The sequence below is a fragment of the Eumetopias jubatus genome, unplaced genomic scaffold (genome assembly GCF_037043125.1).
Source record: "Eumetopias jubatus isolate StellerSeaLion01/CBP00866 unplaced genomic scaffold, mEumJub1_p1.0 scaffold_10, whole genome shotgun sequence".
Classification (NCBI taxonomy): Eukaryota; Metazoa; Chordata; class Mammalia; order Carnivora; family Otariidae; genus Eumetopias; species Eumetopias jubatus.
This window is the reverse complement of record NW_028274816.1, coordinates 36,027,962-36,041,169: the sequence shown is the minus strand read 5'-3', so window position 1 is coordinate 36,041,169 and position 13,208 is coordinate 36,027,962. Positions and strand designations below refer to the sequence as shown.

Sequence of the window (13,208 nt, the reverse complement as noted above, 5' to 3'; positions counted from 1 at the left end):
AATTAGGCTCTCTACCTGGGAGGCTGACAGCTCTGTGGCTCTTGAATTGCAGGAATTAACGGCACCTGCTCTGACCGGGTCAACAAAGGATGGCTGCCATGGGGCGGGGGCGGGGGCGGCGGGGGGGGCGGGGGGCGGGGGCGGCGGGGGGGCGGGGGGGGCGCTGAAAGCACTGTATTGGCATCAGTAACTATCCTCTGATCTCAGGATTACATTTACTGAGAGACAACCCAGAAAATGAAACAAAATACCAGATTATCTGATACAGAGGATTCAAGAAACTACACAACAGAGATAAAGAGAACCATGAAAAACCTTAAAAGATGCTTAGAGGTCACCCATGCATTCTTTTTTTTTTTTGGAAACTCTACACCCAATGTGGGGCTTGAACTCACAACCCTGAGATCAAGAGTCACAGGCTCCGCCAACTAAGCCAGCCAGGTGCCCCACCCACTCATTCTTTTCTCTTTTTTAAGATTCTATTTATTTATTTGACAGAGAGAGAGAGAAAGAGAGCGTGCGCACACACACACAAGCAGGGGCACAACGGAGGGAGAGGGAGAAGCAAGCTCCCTGCTGAGCAGGGGCCTGATGCACCTGATCCCAGGACCCCAGGATCATGATGTGAGCCAAAGGCAGACGATACTCAACCGAATGAGCCACCCAGGCACGCACCACCCACTCATTCTTAAGACAGAAATTATAATCAATCTGAATACTTCATCAGCAGCCTATCCTTCTTATTCAGGTGTCATTACTAAAAGGTATTTCTATGGAAGACCAATCTGTCCCTCACGGTTCTGTACACTGTGGTCCTAATCTTCATTTCCAGAATGAGAAACACCAAAACAAACCCATACGCAGTCCTGAACAAACTGAATGACAACCAGGTGTTCTCTTTATTTCCTCCAACTGGTTCCTCCGTCAAGTAACTTACCCACTGCACACACAGTAGGGGCAAGATGCTGTGCTGACAGTGGAGGTGCTGGAGGAGAACCAGACCTCAAGAGAGCCTTCTTGCGCCACCGGCTCACTCCCAGGGTCCTTACTCTTACTTCAGACCACCTGCCAAGGCTCTAGTTAGACAACCACGTGTGTGGTGTTCCCCTCCACCAGGCAGGGCCCTCTCTGGGCACAGTGCCCACACAGGGCCCAGAAGGCTGCAGGCCTCCATAAACGGCTGACTGACTCTCAGAGGAAAGATAGGGCATCTACAAAATCAAAGTTCACAGGGGCCTCAAAGCTCACTGTGCACATTACATACATGGCATTCCTTTCCTTTTTCATAGGACAGTGAAGGACTAATTAACAAAGCTAATTCAAATCTTTCAACCCAAAAAGAAATCAATGTCAAAGAAACAAAATGACAGGGGCCCCTGGGTGGCTCAGTCGTTAAGCGTCTGCCTTCAGCTCAGGTCATGATCCCAAGGTCCCGGGATCGAGCCCCGCATCGGGCTCCCTGCTCAGTGGGAACCCTGCTTCTTCCTCTCCCACTCCCCCTGCTTGTGTTCCCTCTCTGGCTGTGTCTCTGTCAAATAAATAAATTTTAAAAATCTTAAAAAAAAAATGACAATGTACTTTTACTTTCTGTCCACCCTAGAAAGAAAAGCCTATTTGTTCAACATGTACCCTGGGATAAGAGGTAAACTCTTTGCAAACTCAGCTGTGGTAATTCTATGTCCAAGACTAGTCACTAGGATATTGCTACAGTGTCATCCTGTGTGAAGTTCAAGTTATAGTCAGCTAAGCTTCCAGCCAACACTGTAGAGAATGCTTCTCAGATTTAAAACAAAAAACAAAAAACAAAACTCTCTTCTTTTTCACTGAACACTAGTCGGGCACCTGGGTGGCTCAGTCATTAAGTGTCTGCCTTCGGCTCAGGTCGTGATCCCAGGGTCCTGGGATCGAGTCCCACATTGGGCTCCCTGCTCGGCAGGAAGCCCACTTCTCCCTCTCCCACTCCCCCTGCTTGTGTTCCTGCTCTTGCTATCTCTGTCAAATAAATAAATAAAATCTTAAAAAAAAAAACTCACTGAACACTAGTCAAGTTAAATTTTAAAATTTAAGATTTGTGTTCCTCGCACTTAACTCATAATACAGTTGTGGCATGGAAAAGCCAAGAGTTCAATAAGAAGATGGAACCAAGGGGCGCCTGGGTGGCTCAGTCGTTAAGCGTCTGCCTTCGGCTCAGGTCATGGTCCCAGGGTCCTGGGATCGAGCCCCGCATCGGGCTCCCTGCTCCGTGGGAAGCCTGCTTCTCCCTCTCCCACTCCCCCTGCTTGTGCTCCCTCTCTGGCTGTCTCTCTGTCAAATAAATAAATAAAATCTTTAAAAAAAAAAAAGATGGAACCAAGAGTAATTATTTTAGGGACATCTGGGTGGCTCAGTCGGTTGAGCATCTGACTCTTGATTTTGGCTCAGGTCATGATCTTGGGGTCATGGGATGGAGCCCTAAGTTGGGCTCCAAGCTCCGCATGTAGTCTGCATGAGATTGTCTCCCTCGCCCTCTGCCCCTCCCCCACTCTCTCGATCTCTCTCCCTCTCTCACCCTCTCTCTAAAATAAGTGAATTAATAAAATCTTTAAAAAAAATTATTTTAGCACGTTTGTGAAGAATTGGAGGCAAGAATTTCCTAAACTGACAAATCCATGACTGCCAACAAAAAAAGGTAACAAGAATTTCTGAAAACAAATTGGCTTAATACTGTACATACAACCTCAGAGAAATTTTGACTACGACCAGACTTCAGGATGAATCAGAAAGCTCACCCCAGCTCTCTGGGACATCAGATGGTCACAGTTCGGATGAGCCGTGCGGCAGTCTGGGCTGTTCCCACACCGTCCACACTGGGTCCCACCCACAACACAGAGCAGCTCTACAGCTCTGGGGAATGGATCTCTACTTAGATACTTTAGTACCATTCGAACCTCAACACAGGTGCTAGCACACAGCAAGAGCTGGATAAATGTTGCTGAAAAGGAATTAGTCAGAAATCCCCATCTGAAGTCCCAATGTGAGAGATCTTCAAAGGGGCAAAATTTTCAGGTTTTTCAAGCTAGTTCTGTTCCAACGATTCATTCCACTCAGTGCTAAAATTACATAATATCACCTCTCACAGCGGTACGTACATGTATTTTTGTTGTTGTTCACACCTAACCTAGACTGAATAAGTTAAAAAATTTTACCCAAAATATGATTTAGTTAATCTTATGGTAAAATGCTCAACAAGTTAAGTGAAATAAGCTGGAAACAAAGCCATATGGAGGCTCTGAAACCTGAGCATGGCTGCACTATCCCGGGGGAACTGCCTAAAACCCAGATCCCAAGCCCTGCCCAGGAGGTCTGGCTGGCCATCAGGGTGCCAGATGATTCCCAAAGGAGAAGACTATGACCAAGAGTCACAACGTAAGAAATACTATCACATAAGATGATTCCAAATTTCTAACATCTACTATAAAAAGGACTGCAGGGAAGCATTTCAAATTATTAACCTCATTAAGTCACCTCAGGGTTGTGGGACACTATGGGTGACATGTGTTTCTTGTATTTTCTTTATTTCCAAGGATCATAAGGAACAAATGCTTGTTTTTATAAAGATGCTCCCCCAAAATAAAGTGAATAATGTCCCCAAATGGCCTTCCCTAATTAATCTATCCAATTCTATCACTAAGGACAGTCAAGAGCTATTTGCCTAGGGGTGCCTGGGTGGCTCAGTCGTTAAGCGTCTGCCTTTAGCTCAGGCCATGATCCTAGGGTCCTGGGATCGAGCCCCACATCGGACTCCCTGCCTGCTTCTCCCTCTCCCACTCCCCCTGCTTGTGTTCCCTCTCTCGCTGTGTCTCTCTCTGTCAAATACATAAATAAAATCTTAAAAAAAAAAGCTATTTGCCTTGCATTAATCTGCCTCAGATGTCCCCAAAAGAATGTCCTACTTTTTTCCCCTCAAAGTTCTGGGGTTTAACATGCTTGGGGTGCTGAAGTGAGCAGAGAGTATATTCCCCGATCTGGAGGACAGCCAAAAGAGTGAAACCTCTGACAGCCCATGAAGTACCTCAACTAAGCCCCTGGAAACCATCTCCACCAGCAATGCTAACACAGAGTGGTACTACCACTTTTTAAAACCTGTGGTTTTATTACAAAAACTGTGGGTTCCCACAGAACGCCACCTGCTTAGAAGATCAAAGGCAGTCTTTGGCTTGGACTCTCTTGAGGTCCTTCAGCTCTCCTCTGACTCCTGCCCCATCACTTCACCCTAAACATCATTTTAGCCAAAAACCTCTCCCAGGTCCCTAAACAAGCCTCAGGTTTTGGGACTTGGTTCCTCTGCATACTCTCTCCCACATGCCCCTGTCCTCTTGTTTCTCTGCCCAAATGTCACCTTTTCAGAAGAGACATCTTCCCAGCTTTCCCAGACACTCACTCAGTCACTCTCTTCCTGTTCAATCCATCTTCCACCTCAATATCTCTTGAACCATGCCACCTCTCTCCACTGCACTCTTCCCATTTTTTTAAAAGATTTATTTATTTATTTCCAGATAGAGAATGAAAGAGAGGGAGGGAGAGTACAAAGGGAGTGGCAGGCAGAGGAAGAAGCAGGCTCCCCACTTGAGCAAGGAGCCTGATGATGCGGCACTCGATCCCAGGACACTGGGATCATGACCTGAGCTGAAGGCAGTTGCTTAACTGACTGAGCCATTCAGGCGTCCCCACTGCACTCTCTCTAAACAAAAATCCAGAAACCCTCCTACCTGATCTTCCGATGGCCACTGTGACCCCATTATAGACAGTCTATTCTACACAGGGCTGTCAGAGAGTGAGCCCACACTGCAACGTGACTATGTGGTTCCATGCTATATAAGCCCCTCCTTCCAGGTTTTTCTCAGGATAAAGACATTAACACCTAAGAAAGCCTACAAGGTTGGATAGACCCTGGTCTGCCTCTCCGCTTGGGCACTGAGCTCTGCATACACAGGCTTTCTCTGAGTCCTCTTATGTGCTCTCAAGGCCCTCCAGCCACAGGGCCTGTGCACAGGCAGTCCGCACTGTCTCACACAGTGCATCTGCCCTAAGGAGCCACTGCCAGGGAAACACTTCCCTGACTTCCCCAGGCCATGCCAACACGCTGTGTCCCCTTCCTTTAGAACACACTTCGCAGCTTGGAATGACACATGCATTACTGTGATTCTCTGATCAGCAACTGTGTCCCTCACCAGACAGTAAGCTCCCTGGTAGGAAGGACAATGTTTTTGCTTGTCACCCGAATCCACAGTAGCCCCTCAATAACTATTTGCTGAATGAATGAATGAATGAATGAAAATTCTTAACAATGTTCTTCACACTTCCGTTACAGGAATTACCACCCGAAATCAGGATTCACCAATTAGCCTGTTTCTCTCCCCACTGCTACCCCGTGAACTTTTTCTGAAGCACAGGAACTCTCTTCAGCTCTATATTCCTAATGCCCAGGCGCCAGAAATTTTTGTTTGAACAATCACAAAAGATACAAAGTCCTTTATATGTGGTTCTGAATAAAAGTGTCCGAGAGCCTACAAATTAATTCCAAATCAAACAGAATGTTACCCTTGGAAGACCTGATTTTGCATTTTATTAGAGTCAGAAGTGGTTGAATGCTGTTACCTCTGGGGAGAGGGATCTGAGGTGGGCAACGGGAGAGTTTTATTTCTGCCACTGTAGCGCTTTGATTAAAACAAAGGGGGATGGGGCGCCCGGGTGGCCCAGTCGTTAAGCGTCTGCCTTCGGCTCAGGTCATGATCCCAGGGTCCTGGGATCCAGCCCCACATCGGGCTCTCTGCTCAGCCGGAAGCCTGCTTCTCCCTCTCCCACTCCCCCTGCTTGTGTTCCCTCTCTCGCTGTCTCTTTCTCTGTCAAATAAATAAAATCTTAAAAAAAAAAAAAAAAAACTTTCCTTTTAAAAACAAAAAAAAAAAAAACAAGGGGAGAAGAAAACCTGATTTTAATAGAAGACGGGAAAACCCAGGCTAACTGCCAATTCCCCCACTATTCACTCGAGCTGGTAACTTACCAATCTCTCCAACTAAGGAAAGATTCATCCTCTCAACAACCTCTAGTGAAGAGGGGGGACCAAGAGACAAGAATCTGAATTTGATTCAGATCTCTTTTTACTATGTAAAAACTGGATGGCATGGCTGCTGTTAACTGAGGGGTTGAATTCTTCAAAATACCATTTCTTAAAAAAAAAAAGTGGACATTTTATTACTCAGAAATTTCTAGAACACTTCCACAGTTTTCAGTATACTTTAACCTCCAGAATATCTGCTCCATTCCCTGGCAAAAATCAGGTAAAAAGAAGAAAATTACTATGCTTGAAGAGATGCCTTCTAAAATTTTAAAAACAAGATTTGCTCCAAACAGTTCAGCTCAGTGACCATCTGGCTAAACAGACCATACAATGGAACAACAAAAACACCCAGCAGGAAAAAGCATGGACAACATATATCACCCCTGGAGTTTGTGTTTAAAAAAATCAATACTGGGGCACCTGGGTGGCTCAGTCATTAAGCGTCTGCCTTCAGGGGCACCTGGGTGGCTCAGTCACTTGAGCATCTGCCATAGGCTCAGGTCATGATCCCAGGGACCTGAGATCGAGTCCCGCATCCAGCTCCTTGCTCAGCGGGGAGTCTGCTTCTGCCTCCCTCTCTTGCTGTTTCTCTATCTCAAGTAAATAAATAAAATCTTTAAAAAAAAAAAAGTGTCTGCCTTCAGCTCAGGTCATGATCCCAGGGTCCTGGGATCGAGCCCCGTATCAGGTTCCCTGCTACGTGGGAAGCCTGCTTCTCCCTCTCCCACTCCCCCTGCTTGTGTTCCCTCTCTCGCTGTCTCTCTCTGTCAAATGAATAAATAAAATCTTTAAAAAAAAACAAAATCAATACAGACACACCCCACACAAAATTTAGTAATGAATAACGTATTAGCAACTCTTAGTAAGATTACTATCTTTAAACGTTTCAATTTGGGAGGGGGGGAACCTGGGTGGCTCAATCGGTTGAGCATCCAACTCTCGATTTGGGGTCAGGCCATGATCTCAGGGTCCTGGGATGGAGCCCCTCGTTGGACTCCGTGCTCAGCGGAGAGTCTGTTTCTCCCTCTACCCCTCCCCCTGCTCATGTGTGCACGTGTACTCTCTCTCAAATTAATAAAATCTTTAAACATTTCAGGGGTGCCTGGGTGGCTCAGTCAGTTATGTCTGCCTTTGGCTCGGGTCATGATCCCAGGGTCCTGGGATCAAGCCCCGCATCGGGCTCCCTGCTCCATAGGAGGCCTGTTCTCCCTCTCCCACTCCCCCTGCTTGTGTTCCCTCTCTCGCCTTGTCTCTCTCTGTCAAAGAATAAATTTAAAAAATCTTTAAAAAAAAATCTTTAAACGTTTCAATTTTTATTTCATGCATTCACCCATTCCATAAACTTTCACTGAGGAAGTGCTATGGCAAAGTCAACATGTGAAGCACTATGTCTTTACCAGTCTCTTGTAGAAAAGCAGTTTGGCAAAGCAGAAAAAACAAAGAATTCAGAAGTCCAAAGACCTGCTTGCAAGGCCCTGATCACACACTCAACAGCCATGGGACTTCAAGTCACAAGCCGTCAGGGTCTCAGTTCATGCATCTGTAAAATGGTGATGACAACACAGTCGCCATAAGGATCAAACAAGGCACTTATAAACTATGAAGCTTACACACTGCACAACATGCCTCAAATATGTTGATTACTGCAACATTTAGTGTTTTATTATTAATATGTTCTTCCTCGTCCAATTATGGGATCTACTCAGAAGACCTATTTCAGGTCTCAAATAAATATACACATCTTGGCAGCCATCTAAGTGGAATTACTACTTAAAATATCAAGAGACATACTTTACAACACCGGGCAAGACACAAAAAACTCCAGAATAGGGGCACCTGGGTGGCTCAGTCAGTTAAGCTTCTGCTTTCAGCCCAGGTCATGACCCCACCATCTTGGAATCTTCTTGGGATGAACCTAGGCGGGCTCCCTGCTCCTGCTCTAGCACTCTCCCTCTCGCACACTCTCTTTCTCTAACTCTCAAATAAATAAATAAAACCTTTAAAAAAATAACACTCTAGAATTAAATTTCACTGTCAAATTCTCTTCCATTTTCCCTAAAGCTTCAACACATCATATCAAAAGGAAAAAAAATTAAGATTTTCAGAAAGAAGAGGGAGAGTATTTTAATGACATAAGAGAAAGTCTCTCAAGAGAGGCACTGCTTCTCTAGAGTTAGGTCTAAAATAGGAGAAACCCAAAAAAACACTAAAATCCTCTTAACAACTATTAGAATACCAAATAAATTCGTAAGTTAATTAGTCCTAACTAAATTTAAATGAATATAATAAAATTGAAAATGCACTTCTTATATCCAGGGCAAAGGACGTCATCATGTTTCTGTGAGAACAAGTAAACAATGCAGACTGTAACCTGTTACACCAAAATGCAAATCAAAATTTTCTACACAGAATCATCTTAAATGTTCTTGAGCAGTTCCATTTCACAAGGTCTGTGGCTTGCAAATGTAACTTATACAGACACCTAGCTTTATTCGATACATTTTATGGGAGACCCAAGTGGAGAAAATAGTCTGGAAAGCTGTCCCCACCACTTCTAGCACAACCAACAGGTCTCATCTCAGAACAACAGCTCCAGGGAGGTGCACCATTCACGGCACTCTGCCTTTCCCACCCCAGCCAGCAAGCTGTCTGCATACAGTACAGAGAAATGAAACAATTTTCTTTTTTTAAAGATTTATTTATTGGGGCGCCTGGGTGGCTCAGTTGGTTAAGTGACTGCCTTCGGCTCAGGTCATGATCCTGGAGTCCCGGGATCGAGTCCCACATCGGGCTTCCTGCTCAGCGGGGAGTCTGCTTCTCCCTCTGACCCTCTTCCCTCTCGTGCTTTCCATCTCTCATTCTCTCTCTCTCTCAAATAAATAAATAAAATCTTTAAAAAAAAAAGATTTATTTATTTATTTGAGAGAGAGAAAATACAAGCAGGAGGGGGGGGAGAGAGAGAATCTCAAGCAGACTCCATGCTGCGCACAGAGGCCGACGCAGGCCTTGATCTCACAACCTTAAGAAATGACCAGAGCTGAAACCAAGAGCCGGACGCATAATCGACTGTGCCACCCAGGATCCCCGAAAAAATTTACCTCATAAAACAAGAACAAATGGGGTAAGAAAATCTGCCACCATCATATATGATGAAAAGGGAGCAAAGAAAGAGGGAGGAAAGGAAAAAGGCAACTAGATGTAAAAATCACGTACCAAAGATACAAGAGTAGGGATCCCAGCCTTTCTACTGGGAGCTACTTTCACTTGTAGTGCACCAGTTATGAGACTCTTGAATCAGACAGTGTAGGCTTAGGAGATGTCCCTCAAGCCGATACCAAAAACATAAGGAATTAATCTGGGGGCGCCTGGGTGGCTCAGTTGGCTAAGCGACTGCCTTCGGCTCAGGTCATGATCCTGGAGTCCCGGGATCGAGTCCCGCATCGGGCTCCCTGCTCAGCAGGGAGTATGCTTCTCCCTCTGACCCTTCCCCCTCTCATGTGCTCTCTCATTCTCTCTCAAATAAATAAATAAAATCTTTAAAAAAAAAAAAGAATTAATCTGAAGAATGACAACCAATAAAGCTGCAGACAAAGCCCAAAAGGGAGGGGTCTGAGAATCACAAGAGTAACACATGGACACATGGCGGCAAGCACCGGGGTAACACTCCATGCACGTTACCATCTAACAATTCTCCAGCAAGCCTGAAAAGGAAACTCTAGGAAAATATGCTCTAATCCTCTCTGCACTACCTTACTCTCCCAGTCCTAAGCCACACCTCTAGCGTCTCTATACCTCACCTACTCTATTCCCAGAAGACGGCACCCGAAGAACCCTATGTGTCAAGGCAGAGGGCAGAATGGAGTTATTGGCCAAGAGATTCTGGTTTCTCAGGTCTTCTGCTGGAATGGGATCACAGCTGAGGAGCTTTCAAATAGAAAAGAGCCAGCTCATCAAAAGTCTACATTTTGAAGATCCTCATCCAGGTTTATGACCGATTCTACGATGTCTGATCCTTGAAACAAATACTATGAACATACCCCACGGGCTACCTTTATGTCGCCTACACTAGTTCTTAATCCAGCCTGTAGTGACAAAAATGGTCACAAACAGACCTCGGGGGGGGGGGAGGGATCACTTCAATAAACGGGCAAACTGCAATCCAAGCACACATAAGTCTTTGGAAATGAACATCTACACTGCTGAAGTAGCACTAAAGGGACAAATGACAGTAATCCAATGGCCCAAGGCCAATAAATTCCACTTCAAACATTTATCTGTTTTGTGCCACTGTGATACTTGCATGGGAGGCAGTAAATAGAACTGTAACAGCCTAATTACAAATCCAAAAGCGAGCTCTTCCTACAATTTCTCATACTTTAGTATATTATCAGTAAGAAGTGTCCTCAGCAAACACCTTTAATAATCCACTTGAAAAACCAGATCCATTAACAGCAAATACTCACATGTCTGCAATCAGTAAAAACACAAACAAAAAAGAAACTTGATGTAACTAATAATTCAAGTAGAGATGATACAACTTTTCTCAATTACCTGAATATTACATTCTGAACATGGCACAAAGTAAATGTGCCACTAGGTTTGTCATTAAATAATCATTAAACCTTGTAATCCTTTCCTCCTTTCAGTTTTCCTACGTGAACCACTATTTAAATCATGCGGGTTCCACATAAAAGTGCACTGTAATGTATGTCTTAACTTTTGCTCTACAGAGGAATTTGGAATGAGGCAGATCCGCTTAGCATTCACTGTAATTTCAATAAACAGGGGTCCCAACAAGATGGCTCAAGAGCATGAGGTCAGGGCCCTGGATACACCTCACCAGCACTGCTGCTCTGTAAACCACAACAGCAACCATCAACTCACAAACTTTAAATGGCATATCTACTCTTAGGACATGTCTGGATATTTTGCTGTCACTGTGCAAAGGAAAATCAGGATTTCCAAATATCCTGCATTTCAGATAATTTTATTTACTTCAGCTGCTATGTGATAAAAATGTATCTTTTGAGAATTACTAATAGAGCTGTCAGTTATAAACAGATATTCAACGACACAGTAACACCCTGCCATATGCTGTAAATTGGATCCAAGAAATTCCATAGTATAAAATGTGGGGGATCCGCTACTGTGAGGTAATGAAAAGACTGGAGTGAGCCCGCTTCAGAGCACCAGGACAGAAGCAGCCCCGGTGATATTCAAACAGGGGGTAGGAGGCGCTGTTGAGGGAATCTCACTACAAACAACTTCAATGACCACAAAAATCTCTTCTGGTTTAAGGAAGAACTGGTCAGTTCAAACTAATTATGCCAGATCATTTCATCGCACAACAAATATTCATAAATGAGAGATGTACTTACACTTCAATTGTAAAGTTCATCCTTTGTACTTGTTACAATGTTGAAAGCTACTGGCATTAGAAATGTTTCCAAGTTCTGCACTGGTTCACTTCAATCCAGGGAACACGATTCAATCAGTAATAGGGAAACAGTATATAATCTAAATGAATTTTCAAAACTTACCAGTAACAATTCAATTTTAATATAAAACCCTTACTATTAATTTGTGGTGTTCATTCCCAATGATAAACAAGTAATACACTACCACCACGATTAGCACATGGTAAGTGATCACTATTTGTTGAATGAATGAACGGATGACCACTGACGTTGCAGGATCCTCAGGACGAAAGGTAAATGAATGAAAATAAATTTCTTAAAATGCTCGGCCTAACTCAAGCAGGATACAATCATGAAAGCCTGTCACATGATTTCATTACTTGTTTTCATTACTATTCTTTTAAAAAGAAAATTTAGAGAAATCAAACTAATCCTCTGCCACCTTCTCCATGCTAGAACTTAAAACATTTAGATCACTCTTAAAAATAAACCCAACAAAAGAATAAACTCAAAGAGTTGCTACTATTTATGTTCAGCTGACTTCGGCCACTGCAATTTTCTAAGGATGTGTATAAGCAGTATTGTAGTATAAAACGTAAATACTACAACAATGAATGCAAACGAAATTACAATTAAGTTTACATACTGTCACAGCTAATTATCATTTCAATCAATTTGCATTGTAATGGATGTTTATAATAATGGACTGAATTAGGGGCGCCTGGCTGGCTCAGTTGGTGGAGTGTGCAACTCTTGATCTTGGGGTTGTGAGTTCGAGCCCCACAGTGGGTGTAAAGGCTACTTACAAAAATAAAATCTTGAAAAAAAATAATGGACTAAATTATCCCTAAACAAATTATCCCTAAACATGCCTTCTTCGTTTCCCAAAATCACTATGCATATTACATTACACATCAGTCCACAATCTTGTACCTGTTCTTACTAATTTTAATGAGCTATGCACATTAATATTTAAGTTGAGAAAGCTGCAAATACCAAATCTCTTAAGAAAATCTTTCAATTATACATGTGTAAAAATTATTCAAATACTAAATCCCTTTTTGTGTGTTCAAAGAACCATACTAAATACTCACGAAAGTAGATGTACAAGCGAACAAAAAGTTAAAGGGGGAAACTTCTGCAAACTACAGTACCAAAAATGTGACAGAATTCCAGCCTCCTGTAAGATCTCATTAAAAAAAAAAAAAAGGTTCTCGCGTTTTAAATTTCACGACACACGTTAATTACAATAGCTATTAAAATTGACTTCATTTCCTAAAGAGCGAGAAAAACCAACTTACAGAGGGTCAGTGTTTACCGGCCACCAGTTTTCCCAGTAGCTACTTTGTTCCACTTTCCCATATTTAACTTGAAAGCACCCCGGGATGGTATAAAGTGCAGTAATTTCTAGGGATTAGATGTCAAAAAACCAGGGGTCTAAAGCAAACTTGAAAGATACCACACATGAGTAATTATAATGGGGGGAGGGGGGCTCGACTCTATACGTACATCTCCCTAGAAGAGAAAGGCGCGTTCTACCCTTCTTCCCACTACGGCATTATAATAAACGGCCCCTAAACTTTAGATACAGCTGAGACACGGCGCGTTAGTGTCAGCCAGGCTGAGATGGATTCGTGCAAAAGATGTCACTCTGATGCAAGTAAAAGTACGGTCCTGGCGACTCAATTTCC

The 13,208-nt window shown here is 43.5% G+C and overlaps 1 protein-coding gene across 1 annotated transcript in view; it reads right to left on the bottom strand.

Annotated features, from left to right (window-relative positions):
* USP10 (ubiquitin specific peptidase 10) overlaps positions 1-13,208 on the bottom strand; it is a 75,805-nt gene that overhangs the window by 61,934 nt on the left and 663 nt on the right. The window lies entirely within an intron of this gene.